Below are 23079 nucleotides of genomic sequence, written 5' to 3'. Positions count from 1 at the left end.
TCTGTGCGACAAATTCAGACAGGAAAAATCAGTATAAATCCTTAGAAAATTATCCCCCAGTGTCTCCATCTGCTGGCGGTATTGAATAAGCATTGCTGCACTGATGGGGTATGCATTAGACGAAAAAAAAGAAGAAAAAGAAGAATAATACGCCCAGAAAAGAGGCGAAAAGGAGAAAAACGTAAAAAAACGTGAAAAAAAAGTAAGAGGAAGAGAAGGGAAAAAAAGGTGGAAATGGGTTTAAAAGTGATTTCGGCGGAGATATATATATATATATATATATATATATATATATATATATATATATGCGCACACACACACATAGATATAAACGTATTCTCCGTTGAGATATTGCAGCCGCTGCTGTGTCCAGGCCCAGGAGCCTTAGCACTGTGCTGTGATGTCACTCAATACCACTGACATCACTAGGTGTAAACAACATCTCTCCTTTGCTGTGTATGTGACTATGGAGCTGTTTGGTGATGTCGTCTATTACGGCCTTCATAGAAGCAACAGGAGATTGTTGCATCCATCTTGAACCCTCAGAACTACAGTGCTATGATGTCACTCACTTCCACAGGCCTTGCAGAGTGTAAACAACAACAACCCAGCTTTGTTGTGTATGTAACCAAAGGGATTTGTGATGTCACCTAGAACCTTCACAGCAGCGACAGCTTTATGAGGAGCATCAGCACTGCTCTGCCTGAGCAGAACCATCACCGCCATAGGTTGTCAAATAACCCGGATTTAACCCACACAGGTAAGTCCAATGGGGTGCAGGCATGTCCTCTATGCTTACAGCTTCCCGTGGGTGTTGGTTTGATACCGTTTGGGGACAGCCAAGGAGGCATCTGCAGGCAACAAAGGTAGGTGTGTGCTTGTGTGTGTGTTTCCTATGCAGATCCTAAGCCCAGTGTCACATGCAAGTAGGAGGAGTAAGAAGGGTTCCTGGCAAATCCGGGTTATGGATTGCATTTAAAAAGGCCCCGTGGGAGTGCAATGGGCCCCTGTCTTGCTGCTTAGCAATAATGGTATGGGTTTAGGTTCTGCTGTGTGTACTGGTGGTTGACTGCCCCCCAGCCCAGAGTGTGCATGGAAAATTGTCTGGCAGCCTCCCTGACAGCAAGCAGTGATAGTGCCCATGAAGGGGACCTTGTTGGGCCCGCCCCTTTCACGGTTATCGCTTCTCGGCCTTTTGGCTAAGATCAAGTGTAGTATCTGTTCTTATCAGTTTAATATCTGATACGTCCCCTATCTGGGGACCATATATTAAATGGATTTTTGAGAACGGGGGCCGATTTCGAAGCTTGCTTCCGTCGCCCTATGCATTGACCCGATATGGCAGTATCTTCGGGTACAGTGCACCACCCCCTTACAGGGTTAAAAAGAAAGATTCCTACTTTCATTGCTACCTGCTTGCTGGCTAGCCAGCTAGCCAGCCCTGTGGGCCTTGCTGCTGCTGCAGCCAAAAAACAAAAGGTGGTGCTGCTGCTGCTTCTGCTGCTTCTGCTTCTGCTTGTGTCTGGCCCCTGTTGGAGCGTCCAGGCACAGGACTTCTGCTGCTGCTGACTAAATGGCCTCCTTAATTGGATCATTTGAGTAGCCAGCACACCTGTGCAGGTAGGGCATGACATGATAGGCAGCTGCCTTGATAGCGGGTGGGTGCTGAATGTTCCTAATTGACAAAATAAGATTAATGCTTATGAAGAAATATAAAATCTCATCCCTTCCCCAATATCGCGCCACACCCCTACCCCTTAATTCCCTGGTTGAACGTGATGGACATATGTCTTTTTTCGACCGTACTAACTATGTAACTATGTAACATAACATGGGGGGGGGGGGGGGGGGGGGTCTCCTGGCTGTTCACACAGGTGTGTCATTGCTGTACATTGACCATGCATTGCTTCTGTGGTATTGCAAAGGCAAAGACAAATGCTTCCAGCCATCCATTGCACTAATGGATTGGTCATCAGCTGGCTGTCTATGTCCCGCATCAATATAGACCAAAGTACAGAGGGTTAGGCTATGCTATTGTGCACCTACCTGATGCATCAGAAGGTGCGAGGCCCTTGCTAAATTCTGTGCACAGACTTTGAGATCTATGCTTTAGACTGTATCTAAACCTGCTCCAACATGGACTGACATTCTGGCCTACTTTCAGCCGATGCGACTTGTCTGTCGCTGAACAGTCGCTTTTTATGTATTCAGCACCTATGTATAATGTTGTAAAAATGCTCTAGAAGCTAAAGTCGCAGAAATGTCACACATATTTGGCCTGCAACTTTCTGTGCGACAAATTCAGACAGGAAAAATCAGTATAAATCCTTAGAAAATTATCCCCCAGTGTCTCCATCTGCTGGCGGTATTGAATAAGCATTGCTGCACTGATGGGGTATGCATTAGACGAAAAAAAAGAAGAAAAAGAAGAATAATACGCCCAGAAAAGAGGCGAAAAGGAGAAAAACGTAAAAAAACGTGAAAAAAAAGTAAGAGGAAGAGAAGGGAAAAAAAGGTGGAAATGGGTTTAAAAGTGATTTCGGCGGAGAAATATATATAATATATATATATATATATATATATATATATATATATGCGCACACACACACATAGATATAAACGTATTCTCCGTTGAGATATTGCAGCCGCTGCTGTGTCCAGGCCCAGGAGCCTTAGCACTGTGCTGTGATGTCACTCAATACCACTGACATCACTAGGTGTAAACAACATCTCTCCTTTGCTGTGTATGTGACTATGGAGCTGTTTGGTGATGTCGTCTATTACGGCCTTCATAGAAGCAACAGGAGATTGTTGCATCCATCTTGAACCCTCAGAACTACAGTGCTATGATGTCACTCACTTCCACAGGCCTTGCAGAGTGTAAACAACAACAACCCAGCTTTGTTGTGTATGTAACCAAAGGGATTTGTGATGTCACCTAGAACCTTCACAGCAGCGACAGCTTTATGAGGAGCATCAGCACTGCTCTGCCTGAGCAGAACCATCACCGCCATAGGTTGTCAAATAACCCGGATTTAACCCACACAGGTAAGTCCAATGGGGTGCAGGCATGTCCTCTATGCTTACAGCTTCCCGTGGGTGTTGGTTTGATACCGTTTGGGGACAGCCAAGGAGGCATCTGCAGGCAACAAAGGTAGGTGTGTGCTTGTGTGTGTGTTTCCTATGCAGATCCTAAGCCCAGTGTCACATGCAAGTAGGAGGAGTAAGAAGGGTTCCTGGCAAATCCGGGTTATGGATTGCATTTAAAAAGGCCCCGTGGGAGTGCAATGGGCCCCTGTCTTGCTGCTTAGCAATAATGGTATGGGTTTAGGTTCTGCTGTGTGTACTGGTGGTTGACTGCCCCCCAGCCCAGAGTGTGCATGGAAAATTGTCTGGCAGCCTCCCTGACAGCAAGCAGTGATAGTGCCCATGAAGGGGACCTTGTTGGGCCCGCCCCTTTCACGGTTATCGCTTCTCGGCCTTTTGGCTAAGATCAAGTGTAGTATCTGTTCTTATCAGTTTAATATCTGATACGTCCCCTATCTGGGGACCATATATTAAATGGATTTTTGAGAACGGGGGCCGATTTCGAAGCTTGCTTCCGTCGCCCTATGCATTGACCCGATATGGCAGTATCTTCGGGTACAGTGCACCACCCCCTTACAGGGTTAAAAAGAAAGATTCCTACTTTCATTGCTACCTGCTTGCTGGCTAGCCAGCTAGCCAGCCCTGTGGGCCTTGCTGCTGCTGCAGCCAAAAAACAAAAGGTGGTGCTGCTGCTGCTTCTGCTGCTTCTGCTTCTGCTTGTGTCTGGCCCCTGTTGGAGCGTCCAGGCACAGGACTTCTGCTGCTGCTGACTAAATGGCCTCCTTAATTGGATCATTTGAGTAGCCAGCACACCTGTGCAGGTAGGGCATGACATGATAGGCAGCTGCCTTGATAGCGGGTGGGTGCTGAATGTTCCTAATTGACAAAATAAGATTAATGCTTATGAAGAAATATAAAATCTCATCCCTTCCCCAATATCGCGCCACACCCCTACCCCTTAATTCCCTGGTTGAACGTGATGGACATATGTCTTTTTTCAACCGTACTAACTATGTAACTATGTAACATAACATGGGGGGGGGGGGGGGGGGTCTCCTGGCTGTTCACACAGGTGTGTCATTGCTGTACATTGACCATGCATTGCTTCTGTGGTATTGCAAAGGCAAAGACAAATGCTTCCAGCCATCCATTGCACTAATGGATTGGTCATCAGCTGGCTGTCTATGTCCCGCATCAATATAGACCAAAGTACAGAGGGTTAGGCTATGCTATTGTGCACCTACCTGATGCATCAGAAGGTGCGAGGCCCTTGCTAAATTCTGTGCACAGACTTTGAGATCTATGCTTTAGACTGTATCTAAACCTGCTCCAACATGGACTGACATTCTGGCCTACTTTCAGCCGATGCGACTTGTCTGTCGCTGAACAGTCGCTTTTTATGTATTCAGCACCTATGTATAATGTTGTAAAAATGCTCTAGAAGCTAAAGTCGCAGAAATGTCACACATATTTGGCCTGCAACTTTCTGTGCGACAAATTCAGACAGGAAAAATCAGTATAAATCCTTAGAAAATTATCCCCCAGTGTCTCCATCTGCTGGCGGTATTGAATAAGCATTGCTGCACTGATGGGGTATGCATTAGACGAAAAAAAAGAAGAAAAAGAAGAATAATACGCCCAGAAAAGAGGCGAAAAGGAGAAAAACGTAAAAAAACGTGAAAAAAAAGTAAGAGGAAGAGAAGGGAAAAAAAGGTGGAAATGGGTTTAAAAGTGATTTCGGCGGAGAAATATATATATATATATATATATATATATATATATATATATATATATGCGCACACACACACATAGATATAAACGTATTCTCCGTTGAGATATTGCAGCCGCTGCTGTGTCCAGGCCCAGGAGCCTTAGCACTGTGCTGTGATGTCACTCAATACCACTGACATCACTAGGTGTAAACAACATCTCTCCTTTGCTGTGTATGTGACTATGGAGCTGTTTGGTGATGTCGTCTATTACGGCCTTCATAGAAGCAACAGGAGATTGTTGCATCCATCTTGAACCCTCAGAACTACAGTGCTATGATGTCACTCACTTCCACAGGCCTTGCAGAGTGTAAACAACAACAACCCAGCTTTGTTGTGTATGTAACCAAAGGGATTTGTGATGTCACCTAGAACCTTCACAGCAGCGACAGCTTTATGAGGAGCATCAGCACTGCTCTGCCTGAGCAGAACCATCACCGCCATAGGTTGTCAAATAACCCGGATTTAACCCACACAGGTAAGTCCAATGGGGTGCAGGCATGTCCTCTATGCTTACAGCTTCCCGTGGGTGTTGGTTTGATACCGTTTGGGGACAGCCAAGGAGGCATCTGCAGGCAACAAAGGTAGGTGTGTGCTTGTGTGTGTGTTTCCTATGCAGATCCTAAGCCCAGTGTCACATGCAAGTAGGAGGAGTAAGAAGGGTTCCTGGCAAATCCGGGTTATGGATTGCATTTAAAAAGGCCCCGTGGGAGTGCAATGGGCCCCTGTCTTGCTGCTTAGCAATAATGGTATGGGTTTAGGTTCTGCTGTGTGTACTGGTGGTTGACTGCCCCCCAGCCCAGAGTGTGCATGGAAAATTGTCTGGCAGCCTCCCTGACAGCAAGCAGTGATAGTGCCCATGAAGGGGACCTTGTTGGGCCCGCCCCTTTCACGGTTATCGCTTCTCGGCCTTTTGGCTAAGATCAAGTGTAGTATCTGTTCTTATCAGTTTAATATCTGATACGTCCCCTATCTGGGGACCATATATTAAATGGATTTTTGAGAACGGGGGCCGATTTCGAAGCTTGCTTCCGTCGCCCTATGCATTGACCCGATATGGCAGTATCTTCGGGTACAGTGCACCACCCCCTTACAGGGTTAAAAAGAAAGATTCCTACTTTCATTGCTACCTGCTTGCTGGCTAGCCAGCTAGCCAGCCCTGTGGGCCTTGCTGCTGCTGCAGCCAAAAAACAAAAGGTGGTGCTGCTGCTGCTTCTGCTGCTTCTGCTTCTGCTTGTGTCTGGCCCCTGTTGGAGCGTCCAGGCACAGGACTTCTGCTGCTGCTGACTAAATGGCCTCCTTAATTGGATCATTTGAGTAGCCAGCACACCTGTGCAGGTAGGGCATGACATGATAGGCAGCTGCCTTGATAGCGGGTGGGTGCTGAATGTTCCTAATTGACAAAATAAGATTAATGCTTATGAAGAAATATAAAATCTCATCCCTTCCCCAATATCGCGCCACACCCCTACCCCTTAATTCCCTGGTTGAACGTGATGGACATATGTCTTTTTTCGACCGTACTAACTATGTAACTATGTAACATAACATGGGGGGGGGGGGGGGGGGGGGGTCTCCTGGCTGTTCACACAGGTGTGTCATTGCTGTACATTGACCATGCATTGCTTCTGTGGTATTGCAAAGGCAAAGACAAATGCTTCCAGCCATCCATTGCACTAATGGATTGGTCATCAGCTGGCTGTCTATGTCCCGCATCAATATAGACCAAAGTACAGAGGGTTAGGCTATGCTATTGTGCACCTACCTGATGCATCAGAAGGTGCGAGGCCCTTGCTAAATTCTGTGCACAGACTTTGAGATCTATGCTTTAGACTGTATCTAAACCTGCTCCAACATGGACTGACATTCTGGCCTACTTTCAGCCGATGCGACTTGTCTGTCGCTGAACAGTCGCTTTTTATGTATTCAGCACCTATGTATAATGTTGTAAAAATGCTCTAGAAGCTAAAGTCGCAGAAATGTCACACATATTTGGCCTGCAACTTTCTGTGCGACAAATTCAGACAGGAAAAATCAGTATAAATCCTTAGAAAATTATCCCCCAGTGTCTCCATCTGCTGGCGGTATTGAATAAGCATTGCTGCACTGATGGGGTATGCATTAGACGAAAAAAAAGAAGAAAAAGAAGAATAATACGCCCAGAAAAGAGGCGAAAAGGAGAAAAACGTAAAAAAACGTGAAAAAAAAGTAAGAGGAAGAGAAGGGAAAAAAAGGTGGAAATGGGTTTAAAAGTGATTTCGGCGGAGAAATATATATATATATATATATATATATATATATATATATATATGCGCACACACACACATAGATATAAACGTATTCTCCGTTGAGATATTGCAGCCGCTGCTGTGTCCAGGCCCAGGAGCCTTAGCACTGTGCTGTGATGTCACTCAATACCACTGACATCACTAGGTGTAAACAACATCTCTCCTTTGCTGTGTATGTGACTATGGAGCTGTTTGGTGATGTCGTCTATTACGGCCTTCATAGAAGCAACAGGAGATTGTTGCATCCATCTTGAACCCTCAGAACTACAGTGCTATGATGTCACTCACTTCCACAGGCCTTGCAGAGTGTAAACAACAACAACCCAGCTTTGTTGTGTATGTAACCAAAGGGATTTGTGATGTCACCTAGAACCTTCACAGCAGCGACAGCTTTATGAGGAGCATCAGCACTGCTCTGCCTGAGCAGAACCATCACCGCCATAGGTTGTCAAATAACCCGGATTTAACCCACACAGGTAAGTCCAATGGGGTGCAGGCATGTCCTCTATGCTTACAGCTTCCCGTGGGTGTTGGTTTGATACCGTTTGGGGACAGCCAAGGAGGCATCTGCAGGCAACAAAGGTAGGTGTGTGCTTGTGTGTGTGTTTCCTATGCAGATCCTAAGCCCAGTGTCACATGCAAGTAGGAGGAGTAAGAAGGGTTCCTGGCAAATCCGGGTTATGGATTGCATTTAAAAAGGCCCCGTGGGAGTGCAATGGGCCCCTGTCTTGCTGCTTAGCAATAATGGTATGGGTTTAGGTTCTGCTGTGTGTACTGGTGGTTGACTGCCCCCCAGCCCAGAGTGTGCATGGAAAATTGTCTGGCAGCCTCCCTGACAGCAAGCAGTGATAGTGCCCATGAAGGGGACCTTGTTGGGCCCGCCCCTTTCACGGTTATCACTTCTCGGCCTTTTGGCTAAGATCAAGTGTAGTATCTGTTCTTATCAGTTTAATATCTGATACGTCCCCTATCTGGGGACCATATATTAAATGGATTTTTGAGAACGGGGGCCGATTTCGAAGCTTGCTTCCGTCGCCCTATGCATTGACCCGATATGGCAGTATCTTCGGGTACAGTGCACCACCCCCTTACAGGGTTAAAAAGAAAGATTCCTACTTTCATTGCTACCTGCTTGCTGGCTAGCCAGCTAGCCAGCCCTGTGGGCCTTGCTGCTGCTGCAGCCAAAAAACAAAAGGTGGTGCTGCTGCTGCTTCTGCTGCTTCTGCTTCTGCTTGTGTCTGGCCCCTGTTGGAGCGTCCAGGCACAGGACTTCTGCTGCTGCTGACTAAATGGCCTCCTTAATTGGATCATTTGAGTAGCCAGCACACCTGTGCAGGTAGGGCATGACATGATAGGCAGCTGCCTTGATAGCGGGTGGGTGCTGAATGTTCCTAATTGACAAAATAAGATTAATGCTTATGAAGAAATATAAAATCTCATCCCTTCCCCAATATCGCGCCACACCCCTACCCCTTAATTCCCTGGTTGAACGTGATGGACATATGTCTTTTTTCGACCGTACTAACTATGTAACTATGTAACATAACATGGGGGGGGGGGGGTCTCCTGGCTGTTCACACAGGTGTGTCATTGCTGTACATTGACCATGCATTGCTTCTGTGGTATTGCAAAGGCAAAGACAAATGCTTCCAGCCATCCATTGCACTAATGGATTGGTCATCAGCTGGCTGTCTATGTCCCGCATCAATATAGACCAAAGTACAGAGGGTTAGGCTATGCTATTGTGCACCTACCTGATGCATCAGAAGGTGCGAGGCCCTTGCTAAATTCTGTGCACAGACTTTGAGATCTATGCTTTAGACTGTATCTAAACCTGCTCCAACATGGACTGACATTCTGGCCTACTTTCAGCCGATGCGACTTGTCTGTCGCTGAACAGTCGCTTTTTATGTATTCAGCACCTATGTATAATGTTGTAAAAATGCTCTAGAAGCTAAAGTCGCAGAAATGTCACACATATTTGGCCTGCAACTTTCTGTGCGACAAATTCAGACAGGAAAAATCAGTATAAATCCTTAGAAAATTATCCCCCAGTGTCTCCATCTGCTGGCGGTATTGAATAAGCATTGCTGCACTGATGGGGTATGCATTAGACGAAAAAAAAGAAGAAAAAGAAGAATAATACGCCCAGAAAAGAGGCGAAAAGGAGAAAAACGTAAAAAAACGTGAAAAAAAAGTAAGAGGAAGAGAAGGGAAAAAAAGGTGGAAATGGGTTTAAAAGTGATTTCGGCGGAGAAATATATATATATATATATATATATATATATATATATATATATATATATGCGCACACACACACATAGATATAAACGTATTCTCCGTTGAGATATTGCAGCCGCTGCTGTGTCCAGGCCCAGGAGCCTTAGCACTGTGCTGTGATGTCACTCAATACCACTGACATCACTAGGTGTAAACAACATCTCTCCTTTGCTGTGTATGTGACTATGGAGCTGTTTGGTGATGTCGTCTATTACGGCCTTCATAGAAGCAACAGGAGATTGTTGCATCCATCTTGAACCCTCAGAACTACAGTGCTATGATGTCACTCACTTCCACAGGCCTTGCAGAGTGTAAACAACAACAACCCAGCTTTGTTGTGTATGTAACCAAAGGGATTTGTGATGTCACCTAGAACCTTCACAGCAGCGACAGCTTTATGAGGAGCATCAGCACTGCTCTGCCTGAGCAGAACCATCACCGCCATAGGTTGTCAAATAACCCGGATTTAACCCACACAGGTAAGTCCAATGGGGTGCAGGCATGTCCTCTATGCTTACAGCTTCCCGTGGGTGTTGGTTTGATACCGTTTGGGGACAGCCAAGGAGGCATCTGCAGGCAACAAAGGTAGGTGTGTGCTTGTGTGTGTGTTTCCTATGCAGATCCTAAGCCCAGTGTCACATGCAAGTAGGAGGAGTAAGAAGGGTTCCTGGCAAATCCGGGTTATGGATTGCATTTAAAAAGGCCCCGTGGGAGTGCAATGGGCCCCTGTCTTGCTGCTTAGCAATAATGGTATGGGTTTAGGTTCTGCTGTGTGTACTGGTGGTTGACTGCCCCCCAGCCCAGAGTGTGCATGGAAAATTGTCTGGCAGCCTCCCTGACAGCAAGCAGTGATAGTGCCCATGAAGGGGACCTTGTTGGGCCCGCCCCTTTCACGGTTATCGCTTCTCGGCCTTTTGGCTAAGATCAAGTGTAGTATCTGTTCTTATCAGTTTAATATCTGATACGTCCCCTATCTGGGGACCATATATTAAATGGATTTTTGAGAACGGGGGCCGATTTCGAAGCTTGCTTCCGTCGCCCTATGCATTGACCCGATATGGCAGTATCTTCGGGTACAGTGCACCACCCCCTTACAGGGTTAAAAAGAAAGATTCCTACTTTCATTGCTACCTGCTTGCTGGCTAGCCAGCTAGCCAGCCCTGTGGGCCTTGCTGCTGCTGCAGCCAAAAAACAAAAGGTGGTGCTGCTGCTGCTTCTGCTGCTTCTGCTTCTGCTTGTGTCTGGCCCCTGTTGGAGCGTCCAGGCACAGGACTTCTGCTGCTGCTGACTAAATGGCCTCCTTAATTGGATCATTTGAGTAGCCAGCACACCTGTGCAGGTAGGGCATGACATGATAGGCAGCTGCCTTGATAGCGGGTGGGTGCTGAATGTTCCTAATTGACAAAATAAGATTAATGCTTATGAAGAAATATAAAATCTCATCCCTTCCCCAATATCGCGCCACACCCCTACCCCTTAATTCCCTGGTTGAACGTGATGGACATATGTCTTTTTTCAACCGTACTAACTATGTAACTATGTAACATAACATGGGGGGGGGGGGGGGGGGTCTCCTGGCTGTTCACACAGGTGTGTCATTGCTGTACATTGACCATGCATTGCTTCTGTGGTATTGCAAAGGCAAAGACAAATGCTTCCAGCCATCCATTGCACTAATGGATTGGTCATCAGCTGGCTGTCTATGTCCCGCATCAATATAGACCAAAGTACAGAGGGTTAGGCTATGCTATTGTGCACCTACCTGATGCATCAGAAGGTGCGAGGCCCTTGCTAAATTCTGTGCACAGACTTTGAGATCTATGCTTTAGACTGTATCTAAACCTGCTCCAACATGGACTGACATTCTGGCCTACTTTCAGCCGATGCGACTTGTCTGTCGCTGAACAGTCGCTTTTTATGTATTCAGCACCTATGTATAATGTTGTAAAAATGCTCTAGAAGCTAAAGTCGCAGAAATGTCACACATATTTGGCCTGCAACTTTCTGTGCGACAAATTCAGACAGGAAAAATCAGTATAAATCCTTAGAAAATTATCCCCCAGTGTCTCCATCTGCTGGCGGTATTGAATAAGCATTGCTGCACTGATGGGGTATGCATTAGACGAAAAAAAAGAAGAAAAAGAAGAATAATACGCCCAGAAAAGAGGCGAAAAGGAGAAAAACGTAAAAAAACGTGAAAAAAAAGTAAGAGGAAGAGAAGGGAAAAAAAGGTGGAAATGGGTTTAAAAGTGATTTCGGCGGAGAAATATATATATATATATATATATATATATATATATATATATATATATATGCGCACACACACATATAGATATAAACGTATTCTCCGTTGAGATATTGCAGCTGCTGCTGTGTCCAGGCCCAGGAGCCTTAGCACTGTGCTGTGATGTCACTCAATACCACTGACATCACTAGGTGTAAACAACATCTCTCCTTTGCTGTGTATGTGACTATGGAGCTGTTTGGTGATGTCGTCTATTACGGCCTTCATAGAAGCAACAGGAGATTGTTGCATCCATCTTGAACCCTCAGAACTACAGTGCTATGATGTCACTCACTTCCACAGGCCTTGCAGAGTGTAAACAACAACAACCCAGCTTTGTTGTGTATGTAACCATAGGGATTTGTGATGTCACCTAGAACCTTCACAGCAGCGACAGCTTTATGAGGAGCATCAGCACTGCTCTGCCTGAGCAGAACCATCACCGCCATAGGTTGTCAAATAACCCGGATTTAACCCACACAGGTAAGTCCAATGGGGTGCAGGCATGTCCTCTATGCTTACAGCTTCCCGTGGGTGTTGGTTTGATACCGTTTGGGGACAGCCAAGGAGGCATCTGCAGGCAACAAAGGTAGGTGTGTGCTTGTGTGTGTGTTTCCTATGCAGATCCTAAGCCCAGTGTCACATGCAAGTAGGAGGAGTAAGAAGGGTTCCTGGCAAATCCGGGTTATGGATTGCATTTAAAAAGGCCCCGTGGGAGTGCAATGGGCCCCTGTCTTGCTGCTTAGCAATAATGGTATGGGTTTAGGTTCTGCTGTGTGTACTGGTGGTTGACTGCCCCCCAGCCCAGAGTGTGCATGGAAAATTGTCTGGCAGCCTCCCTGACAGCAAGCAGTGATAGTGCCCATGAAGGGGACCTTGTTGGGCCCGCCCCTTTCACGGTTATCGCTTCTCGGCCTTTTGGCTAAGATCAAGTGTAGTATCTGTTCTTATCAGTTTAATATCTGATACGTCCCCTATCTGGGGACCATATATTAAATGGATTTTTGAGAACGGGGGCCGATTTCGAAGCTTGCTTCCGTCGCCCTATGCATTGACCCGATATGGCAGTATCTTCGGGTACAGTGCACCACCCCCTTACAGGGTTAAAAAGAAAGATTCCTACTTTCATTGCTACCTGCTTGCTGGCTAGCCAGCTAGCCAGCCCTGTGGGCCTTGCTGCTGCTGCAGCCAAAAAACAAAAGGTGGTGCTGCTGCTGCTTCTGCTGCTTCTGCTTCTGCTTGTGTCTGGCCCCTGTTGGAGCGTCCAGGCACAGGACTTCTGCTGCTGCTGACTAAATGGCCTCCTTAATTGGATCATTTGAGTAGCCAGCACACCTGTGCAGGTAGGGCATGACATGATAGGCAGCTGCCTTGATAGCGGGTGGGTGCTGAATGTTCCTAATTGACAAAATAAGATTAATGCTTATGAAGAAATATAAAATCTCATCCCTTCCCCAATATCGCGCCACACCCCTACCCCTTAATTCCCTGGTTGAACGTGATGGACATATGTCTTTTTTCGACCGTACTAACTATGTAACTATGTAACATAACATGGGGGGGGGGGGGGTCTCCTGGCTGTTCACACAGGTGTGTCATTGCTGTACATTGACCATGCATTGCTTCTGTGGTATTGCAAAGGCAAAGACAAATGCTTCCAGCCATCCATTGCACTAATGGATTGGTCATCAGCTGGCTGTCTATGTCCCGCATCAATATAGACCAAAGTACAGAGGGTTAGGCTATGCTATTGTGCACCTACCTGATGCATCAGAAGGTGCGAGGCCCTTGCTAAATTCTGTGCACAGACTTTGAGATCTATGCTTTAGACTGTATCTAAACCTGCTCCAACATGGACTGACATTCTGGCCTACTTTCAGCCGATGCGACTTGTCTGTCGCTGAACAGTCGCTTTTTATGTATTCAGCACCTATGTATAATGTTGTAAAAATGCTCTAGAAGCTAAAGTCGCAGAAATGTCACACATATTTGGCCTGCAACTTTCTGTGCGACAAATTCAGACAGGAAAAATCAGTATAAATCCTTAGAAAATTATCCCCCAGTGTCTCCATCTGCTGGCGGTATTGAATAAGCATTGCTGCACTGATGGGGTATGCATTAGACGAAAAAAAAGAAGAAAAAGAAGAATAATACGCCCAGAAAAGAGGCGAAAAGGAGAAAAACGTAAAAAAACGTGAAAAAAAAGTAAGAGGAAGAGAAGGGAAAAAAAGGTGGAAATGGGTTTAAAAGTGATTTCGGCGGAGAAATATATATATATATATATATATATATATATATATATATATGCGCACACACACACATAGATATAAACGTATTCTCCGTTGAGATATTGCAGCCGCTGCTGTGTCCAGGCCCAGGAGCCTTAGCACTGTGCTGTGATGTCACTCAATACCACTGACATCACTAGGTGTAAACAACATCTCTCCTTTGCTGTGTATGTGACTATGGAGCTGTTTGGTGATGTTGTCTATTACGGCCTTCATAGAAGCAACAGGAGATTGTTGCATCCATCTTGAACCCTCAGAACTACAGTGCTATGATGTCACTCACTTCCACAGGCCTTGCAGAGTGTAAACAACAACAACCCAGCTTTGTTGTGTATGTAACCAAAGGGATTTGTGATGTCACCTAGAACCTTCACAGCAGCGACAGCTTTATGAGGAGCATCAGCACTGCTCTGCCTGAGCAGAACCATCACCGCCATAGGTTGTCAAATAACCCGGATTTAACCCACACAGGTAAGTCCAATGGGGTGCAGGCATGTCCTCTATGCTTACAGCTTCCCGTGGGTGTTGGTTTGATACCGTTTGGGGACAGCCAAGGAGGCATCTGCAGGCAACAAAGGTAGGTGTGTGCTTGTGTGTGTGTTTCCTATGCAGATCCTAAGCCCAGTGTCACATGCAAGTAGGAGGAGTAAGAAGGGTTCCTGGCAAATCCGGGTTATGGATTGCATTTAAAAAGGCCCCGTGGGAGTGCAATGGGCCCCTGTCTTGCTGCTTAGCAATAATGGTATGGGTTTAGGTTCTGCTGTGTGTACTGGTGGTTGACTGCCCCCCAGCCCAGAGTGTGCATGGAAAATTGTCTGGCAGCCTCCCTGACAGCAAGCAGTGATAGTGCCCATGAAGGGGACCTTGTTGGGCCCGCCCCTTTCACGGTTATCGCTTCTCGGCCTTTTGGCTAAGATCAAGTGTAGTATCTGTTCTTATCAGTTTAATATCTGATACGTCCCCTATCTGGGGACCATATATTAAATGGATTTTTGAGAACGGGGGCCGATTTCGAAGCTTGCTTCCGTCGCCCTATGCATTGACCCGATATGGCAGTATCTTCGGGTACAGTGCACCACCCCCTTACAGGGTTAAAAAGAAAGATTCCTACTTTCATTGCTACCTGCTTGCTGGCTAGCCAGCTAGCCAGCCCTGTGGGCCTTGCTGCTGCTGCAGCCAAAAAACAAAAGGTGGTGCTGCTGCTGCTTCTGCTTCTGCTTGTGTCTGGCCCCTGTTGGAGCGTCCAGGCACAGGACTTCTGCTGCTGCTGACTAAATGGCCTCCTTAATTGGATCATTTGAGTAGCCAGCACACCTGTGCAGGTAGGGCATGACATGATAGGCAGCTGCCTTGATAGCGGGTGGGTGCTGAATGTTCCTAATTGACAAAATAAGATTAATGCTTATGAAGAAATATAAAATCTCATCCCTTCCCCAATATCGCGCCACACCCCTACCCCTTAATTCCCTGGTTGAACGTGATGGACATATGTCTTTTTTCGACCGTACTAACTATGTAACTATGTAACATAACATGGGGGGGGGGGGGTCTCCTGGCTGTTCACACAGGTGTGTCATTGCTGTACATTGACCATGCATTGCTTCTGTGGTATTGCAAAGGCAAAGACAAATGCTTCCAGCCATCCATTGCACTAATGGATTGGTCATCAGCTGGCTGTCTATGTCCCGCATCAATATAGACCAAAGTACAGAGGGTTAGGCTATGCTATTGTGCACCTACCTGATGCATCAGAAGGTGCGAGGCCCTTGCTAAATTCTGTGCACAGACTTTGAGATCTATGCTTTAGACTGTATCTAAACCTGCTCCAACATGGACTGACATTCTGGCCTACTTTCAGCCGATGCGACTTGTCTGTCGCTGAACAGTCGCTTTTTATGTATTCAGCACCTATGTATAATGTTGTAAAAATGCTCTAGAAGCTAAAGTCGCAGAAATGTCACACATATTTGGCCTGCAACTTTCTGTGCGACAAATTCAGACAGGAAAAATCAGTATAAATCCTTAGAAAATTATCCCCCAGTGTCTCCATCTGCTGGCGGTATTGAATAAGCATTGCTGCACTGATGGGGTATGCATTAGACCAAAAAAAAGAAGAAAAAGAAGAATAATACGCCCAGAAAAGAGGCGAAAAGGAGAAAAACGTAAAAAAACGTGAAAAAAAAGTAAGAGGAAGAGAAGGGAAAAAAAGGTGGAAATGGGTTTAAAAGTGATTTCGGCGGAGAAATATATATATATATATATATATATATATATATATATATATATATATGCGCACACACACACATAGATATAAACGTATTCTCCGTTGAGATATTGCAGCCGCTGCTGTGTCCAGGCCCAGGGGCCTTAGCACTGTGCTGTGATGTCACTCAATACCACTGACATCACTAGGTGTAAACAACATCTCTCCTTTGCTGTGTATGTGACTATGGAGCTGTTTGGTGATGTCGTCTATTACGGCCTTCATAGAAGCAACAGGAGATTGTTGCATCCATCTTGAACCCTCAGAACTACAGTGCTATGATGTCACTCACTTCCACAGGCCTTGCAGAGTGTAAACAACAACAACCCAGCTTTGTTGTGTATGTAACCAAAGGGATTTGTGATGTCACCTAGAACCTTCACAGCAGCGACAGCTTTATGAGGAGCATCAGCACTGCTCTGCCTGAGCAGAACCATCACCGCCATAGGTTGTCAAATAACCCGGATTTAACCCACACAGGTAAGTCCAATGGGGTGCAGGCATGTCCTCTATGCTTACAGCTTCCCGTGGGTGTTGGTTTGATACCGTTTGGGGACAGCCAAGGAGGCATCTGCAGGCAACAAAGGTAGGTGTGTGCTTGTGTGTGTGTTTCCTATGCAGATCCTAAGCCCAGTGTCACATGCAAGTAGGAGGAGTAAGAAGGGTTCCTGGCAAATCCGGGTTATGGATTGCATTTAAAAAGGCCCCGTGGGAGTGCAATGGGCCCCTGTCTTGCTGCTTAGCAATAATGGTATGGGTTTAGGTTCTGCTGTGTGTACTGGTGGTTGACTGCCCCCCAGCCCAGAGTGTGCATGGAAAATTGTCTGGCAGCCTCCCTGACAGCAAGCAGTGATAGTGCCCATGAAGGGGACCTTGTTGGGCCCGCCCCTTTCACGGTTATCGCTTCTCGGCCTTTTGGCTAAGATCAAGTGTAGTATCTGTTCTTATCAGTTTAATATCTGATACGTCCCCTATCTGGGGACCATATATTAAATGGATTTTTGAGAACGGGGGCCGATTTCGAAGCTTGCTTCCGTCGCCCTATGCATTGACCCGATATGGCAGTATCTTCGGGTACAGTGCACCACCCCCTTACAGGGTTAAAAAGAAAGATTCCTACTTTCATTGCTACCTGCTTGCTGGCTAGCCAGCTAGCCAGCCCTGTGGGCCTTGCTGCTGCTGCAGCCAAAAAACAAAAGGTGGTGCTGCTGCTGCTTCTGCTGCTTCTGCTTCTGCTTGTGTCTGGCCCCTGTTGGAGCGTCCAGGCACAGGACTTCTGCTGCTGCTGACTAAATGGCCTCCTTAATTGGATCATTTGAGTAGCCAGCACACCTGTGCAGGTAGGGCATGACATGATAGGCAGCTGCCTTGATAGCGGGTGGGTGCTGAATGTTCCTAATTGACAAAATAAGATTAATGCTTATGAAGAAATATAAAATCTCATCCCTTCCCCAATATCGCGCCACACCCCTACCCCTTAATTCCCTGGTTGAACGTGATGGACATATGTCTTTTTTCGACCGTACTAACTATGTAACTATGTAACATAACATGGGGGGGGGGGGGGGTCTCCTGGCTGTTCACACAGGTGTGTCATTGCTGTACATTGACCATGCATTGCTTCTGTGGTATTGCAAAGGCAAAGACAAATGCTTCCAGCCATCCATTGCACTAATGGATTGGTCATCAGCTGTCTATGTCCCGCATCAATATAGACCAAAGTACAGAGGGTTAGGCTATGCTATTGTGCACCTACCTGATGCATCAGAAGGTGCGAGGCCCTTGCTAAATTCTGTGCACAGACTTTGAGATCTATGCTTTAGACTGTATCTAAACCTGCTCCAACATGGACTGACATTCTGGCCTACTTTCAGCCGATGCGACTTGTCTGTCGCTGAACAGTCGCTTTTTATGTATTCAGCACCTATGTATAATGTTGTAAAAATGCTCTAGAAGCTAAAGTCGCAGAAATGTCACACATATTTGGCCTGCAACTTTCTGTGCGACAAATTCAGACAGGAAAAATCAGTATAAATCCTTAGAAAATTATCCCCCAGTGTCTCCATCTGCTGGCGGTATTGAATAAGCATTGCTGCACTGATGGGGTATGCATTAGACGAAAAAAAAGAAGAAAAAGAAGAATAATACGCCCAGAAAAGAGGCGAAAAGGAGAAAAACGTAAAAAAACGTGAAAAAAAAGTAAGAGGAAGAGAAGGGAAAAAAAGGTGGAAATGGGTTTAAAAGTGATTTCGGCGGAGAATATATATATATATATATATATATATATATATATATATATATATATGCGCACACACACACATAGATATAAACGTATTCTCCGTTGAGATATTGCAGCCGCTGCTGTGTCCAGGCCCAGGAGCCTTAGCACTGTGCTGTGATGTCACTCAATACCACTGACATCACTAGGTGTAAACAACATCTCTCCTTTGCTGTGTATGTGACTATGGAGCTGTTTGGTGATGTCGTCTATTACGGCCTTCATAGAAGCAACAGGAGATTGTTGCATCCATCTTGAACCCTCAGAACTACAGTGCTATGATGTCACTCACTTCCACAGGCCTTGCAGAGTGTAAACAACAACAACCCAGCTTTGTTGTGTATGTAACCAAAGGGATTTGTGATGTCACCTAGAACCTTCACAGCAGCGACAGCTTTATGAGGAGCATCAGCACTGCTCTGCCTGAGCAGAACCATCACCGCCATAGGTTGTCAAATAACCCGGATTTAACCCACACAGGTAAGTCCAATGGGGTGCAGGCATGTCCTCTATGCTTACAGCTTCCCGTGGGTGTTGGTTTGATACCGTTTGGGGACAGCCAAGGAGGCATCTGCAGGCAACAAAGGTAGGTGTGTGCTTGTGTGTGTGTTTCCTATGCAGATCCTAAGCCCAGTGTCACATGCAAGTAGGAGGAGTAAGAAGGGTTCCTGGCAAATCCGGGTTATGGATTGCATTTAAAAAGGCCCCGTGGGAGTGCAATGGGCCCCTGTCTTGCTGCTTAGCAATAATGGTATGGGTTTAGGTTCTGCTGTGTGTACTGGTGGTTGACTGCCCCCCAGCCCAGAGTGTGCATGGAAAATTGTCTGGCAGCCTCCCTGACAGCAAGCAGTGATAGTGCCCATGAAGGGGACCTTGTTGGGCCCGCCCCTTTCACGGTTATCGCTTCTCGGCCTTTTGGCTAAGATCAAGTGTAGTATCTGTTCTTATCAGTTTAATATCTGATACGTCCCCTATCTGGGGACCATATATTAAATGGATTTTTGAGAACGGGGGCCGATTTCGAAGCTTGCTTCCGTCGCCCTATGCATTGACCCGATATGGCAGTATCTTCGGGTACAGTGCACCACCCCCTTACAGGGTTAAAAAGAAAGATTCCTACTTTCATTGCTACCTGCTTGCTGGCTAGCCAGCTAGCCAGCCCTGTGGGCCTTGCTGCTGCTGCAGCCAAAAAACAAAAGGTGGTGCTGCTGCTGCTTCTGCTGCTTCTGCTTCTGCTTGTGTCTGGCCCCTGTTGGAGCGTCCAGGCACAGGACTTCTGCTGCTGCTGACTAAATGGCCTCCTTAATTGGATCATTTGAGTAGCCAGCACACCTGTGCAGGTAGGGCATGACATGATAGGCAGCTGCCTTGATAGCGGGTGGGTGCTGAATGTTCCTAATTGACAAAATAAGATTAATGCTTATGAAGAAATATAAAATCTCATCCCTTCCCCAATATCGCGCCACACCCCTACCCCTTAATTCCCTGGTTGAACGTGATGGACATATGTCTTTTTTCGACCGTACTAACTATGTAACTATGTAACATAACATGGGGGGGGGGGGGGGGGGGGTCTCCTGGCTGTTCACACAGGTGTGTCATTGCTGTACATTGACCATGCATTGCTTCTGTGGTATTGCAAAGGCAAAGACAAATGCTTCCAGCCATCCATTGCACTAATGGATTGGTCATCAGCTGGCTGTCTATGTCCCGCATCAATATAGACCAAAGTACAGAGGGTTAGGCTATGCTATTGTGCACCTACCTGATGCATCAGAAGGTGCGAGGCCCTTGCTAAATTCTGTGCACAGACTTTGAGATCTATGCTTTAGACTGTATCTAAACCTGCTCCAACATGGACTGACATTCTGGCCTACTTTCAGCCGATGCGACTTGTCTGTCGCTGAACAGTCGCTTTTTATGTATTCAGCACCTATGTATAATGTTGTAAAAATGCTCTAGAAGCTAAAGTCGCAGAAATGTCACACATATTTGGCCTGCAACTTTCTGTGCGACAAATTCAGACAGGAAAAATCAGTATAAATCCTTAGAAAATTATCCCCCAGTGTCTCCATCTGCTGGCGGTATTGAATAAGCATTGCTGCACTGATGGGGTATGCATTAGACGAAAAAAAAGAAGAAAAAGAAGAATAATACGCCCAGAAAAGAGGCGAAAAGGAGAAAAACGTAAAAAAACGTGAAAAAAAAGTAAGAGGAAGAGAAGGGAAAAAAAGGTGGAAATGGGTTTAAAAGTGATTTCGGCGGAGAAATATATATATATATATATATATATATATATATATATATATATATATATATATAGATATGCGCACACACACACATAGATATAAACGTATTCTCCGTTGAGATATTGCAGCCGCTGCTGTGTCCAGGCCCAGGAGCCTTAGCACTGTGCTGTGATGTCACTCAATACCACTGACATCACTAGGTGTAAACAACATCTCTCCTTTGCTGTGTATGTGACTATGGAGCTGTTTGGTGATGTCGTCTATTACGGCCTTCATAGAAGCAACAGGAGATTGTTGCATCCATCTTGAACCCTCAGAACTACAGTGCTATGATGTCACTCACTTCCACAGGCCTTGCAGAGTGTAAACAACAACAACCCAGCTTTGTTGTGTATGTAACCAAAGGGATTTGTGATGTCACCTAGAACCTTCACAGCAGCGACAGCTTTATGAGGAGCATCAGCACTGCTCTGCCTGAGCAGAACCATCACCTCCATAGGTTGTCAAATAACCCGGATTTAACCCACACAGGTAAGTCCAATGGGGTGCAGGCATGTCCTCTATGCTTACAGCTTCCCGTGGGTGTTGGTTTGATACCGTTTGGGGACAGCCAAGGAGGCATCTGCAGGCAACAAAGGTAGGTGTGTGCTTGTGTGTGTGTTTCCTATGCAGATCCTAAGCCCAGTGTCACATGCAAGTAGGAGGAGTAAGAAGGGTTCCTGGCAAATCCGGGTTATGGATTGCATTTAAAAAGGCCCCGTGGGAGTGCAATGGGCCCCTGTCTTGCTGCTTAGCAATAATGGTATGGGTTTAGGTTCTGCTGTGTGTACTGGTGGTTGACTGCCCCCCAGCCCAGAGTGTGCATGGAAAATTGTCTGGCAGCCTCCCTGACAGCAAGCAGTGATAGTGCCCATGAAGGGGACCTTGTTGGGCCCGCCCCTTTCACGGTTATCGCTTCTCGGCCTTTTGGCTAAGATCAAGTGTAGTATCTGTTCTTATCAGTTTAATATCTGATACGTCCCCTATCTGGGGACCATATATTAAATGGATTTTTGAGAACGGGGGCCGATTTCGAAGCTTGCTTCCGTCGCCCTATGCATTGACCCGATATGGCAGTATCTTCGGGTACAGTGCACCACCCCCTTACAGGGTTAAAAAGAAAGATTCCTACTTTCATTGCTACCTGCTTGCTGGCTAGCCAGCTAGCCAGCCCTGTGGGCCTTGCTGCTGCTGCAGCCAAAAAACAAAAGGTGGTGCTGCTGCTGCTTCTGCTTGTGTCTGGCCCCTGTTGGAGCGTCCAGGCACAGGACTTCTGCTGCTGCTGACTAAATGGCCTCCTTAATTGGATCATTTGAGTAGCCAGCACACCTGTGCAGGTAGGGCATGACATGATAGGCAGCTGCCTTGATAGCGGGTGGGTGCTGAATGTTCCTAATTGACAAAATAAGATTAATGCTTATGAAGAAATATAAAATCTCATCCCTTCCCCAATATCGCGCCACACCCCTACCCCTTAATTCCCTGGTTGAACGTGATGGACATATGTCTTTTTTCGACCGTACTAACTATGTAACTATGTAACATAACATGGGGGGGGGGGGGGGGGGTCTCCTGGCTGTTCACACAGGTGTGTCATTGCTGTACATTGACCATGCATTGCTTCTGTGGTATTGCAAAGGCAAAGACAAATGCTTCCAGCCATCCATTGCACTAATGGATTGGTCATCAGCTGGCTGTCTATGTCCCGCATCAATATAGACCAAAGTACAGAGGGTTAGGCTATGCTATTGTGCACCTACCTGATGCATCAGAAGGTGCGAGGCCCTTGCTAAATTCTGTGCACAGACTTTGAGATCTATGCTTTAGACTGTATCTAAACCTGCTCCAACATGGACTGACATTCTGGCCTACTTTCAGCCGATGCGACTTGTCTGTCGCTGAACAGTCGCTTTTTATGTATTCAGCACCTATGTATAATGTTGTAAAAATGCTCTAGAAGCTAAAGTCGCAGAAATGTCACACATATTTGGCCTGCAACTTTCTGTGCGACAAATTCAGACAGGAAAAATCTGTATAAATCCTTAGAAAATTATCCCCCAGTGTCTCCATCTGCTGGCGGTATTGAATAAGCATTGCTGCACTGATGGGGTATGCATTAGACGAAAAAAAAGAAGAAAAAGAAGAATAATACGCCCAGAAAAGAGGCGAAAAGGAGAAAAACGTAAAAAAACGTGAAAAAAAAGTAAGAGGAAGAGAAGGGAAAAAAAGGTGGAAATGGGTTTAAAAGTGATTT

The 23079-nt window shown here is 46.1% G+C and overlaps 10 non-coding genes across 10 annotated transcripts; all 10 read left to right on the top strand.

Annotated features, from left to right (window-relative positions):
* The first annotated feature begins 1179 nt into the window (after nucleotides 1–1179).
* LOC130341771 (U2 spliceosomal RNA) lies at nucleotides 1180–1370 on the top strand. The gene has a single exon (XR_008881546.1). It is a non-coding gene; the product is annotated as a U2 spliceosomal RNA (small nuclear RNA).
* Nucleotides 1371–3467: 2097 nt separating this feature from the next.
* LOC130341770 (U2 spliceosomal RNA) lies at nucleotides 3468–3658 on the top strand. The gene has a single exon (XR_008881545.1). It is a non-coding gene; the product is annotated as a U2 spliceosomal RNA (small nuclear RNA).
* Nucleotides 3659–5753: 2095 nt separating this feature from the next.
* LOC130341768 (U2 spliceosomal RNA) lies at nucleotides 5754–5944 on the top strand. Its single transcript, XR_008881544.1, has one exon. It is a non-coding gene; the product is annotated as a U2 spliceosomal RNA (small nuclear RNA).
* Nucleotides 5945–8039: 2095 nt separating this feature from the next.
* On the top strand, nucleotides 8040–8230 carry LOC130341696 (U2 spliceosomal RNA). The gene has a single exon (XR_008881487.1). It is a non-coding gene; the product is annotated as a U2 spliceosomal RNA (small nuclear RNA).
* A 2092-nt stretch (nucleotides 8231–10322) lies between these two features.
* Nucleotides 10323–10513, top strand: LOC130341766 (U2 spliceosomal RNA). The gene has a single exon (XR_008881542.1). It is a non-coding gene; the product is annotated as a U2 spliceosomal RNA (small nuclear RNA).
* A 2097-nt stretch (nucleotides 10514–12610) lies between these two features.
* Nucleotides 12611–12801, top strand: LOC130341765 (U2 spliceosomal RNA). The gene has a single exon (XR_008881541.1). It is a non-coding gene; the product is annotated as a U2 spliceosomal RNA (small nuclear RNA).
* Nucleotides 12802–14886: 2085 nt separating this feature from the next.
* On the top strand, nucleotides 14887–15077 carry LOC130341764 (U2 spliceosomal RNA). The gene has a single exon (XR_008881540.1). It is a non-coding gene; the product is annotated as a U2 spliceosomal RNA (small nuclear RNA).
* Nucleotides 15078–17158: 2081 nt separating this feature from the next.
* Nucleotides 17159–17349, top strand: LOC130341763 (U2 spliceosomal RNA). The gene has a single exon (XR_008881539.1). It is a non-coding gene; the product is annotated as a U2 spliceosomal RNA (small nuclear RNA).
* Nucleotides 17350–19436: 2087 nt separating this feature from the next.
* On the top strand, nucleotides 19437–19627 carry LOC130341762 (U2 spliceosomal RNA). Its single transcript, XR_008881538.1, has one exon. It is a non-coding gene; the product is annotated as a U2 spliceosomal RNA (small nuclear RNA).
* Nucleotides 19628–21736: 2109 nt separating this feature from the next.
* On the top strand, nucleotides 21737–21927 carry LOC130341761 (U2 spliceosomal RNA). Its single transcript, XR_008881537.1, has one exon. It is a non-coding gene; the product is annotated as a U2 spliceosomal RNA (small nuclear RNA).
* Nucleotides 21928–23079: the final 1152 nt, after the last annotated feature.

The sequence above is a fragment of the Hyla sarda genome, unplaced genomic scaffold (genome assembly GCF_029499605.1).
Source record: "Hyla sarda isolate aHylSar1 unplaced genomic scaffold, aHylSar1.hap1 scaffold_624, whole genome shotgun sequence".
Lineage (NCBI taxonomy): Eukaryota > Metazoa > Chordata > Amphibia > Anura > Hylidae > Hyla > Hyla sarda.
This window is presented reverse-complemented; position numbering and strand designations above follow the sequence as displayed.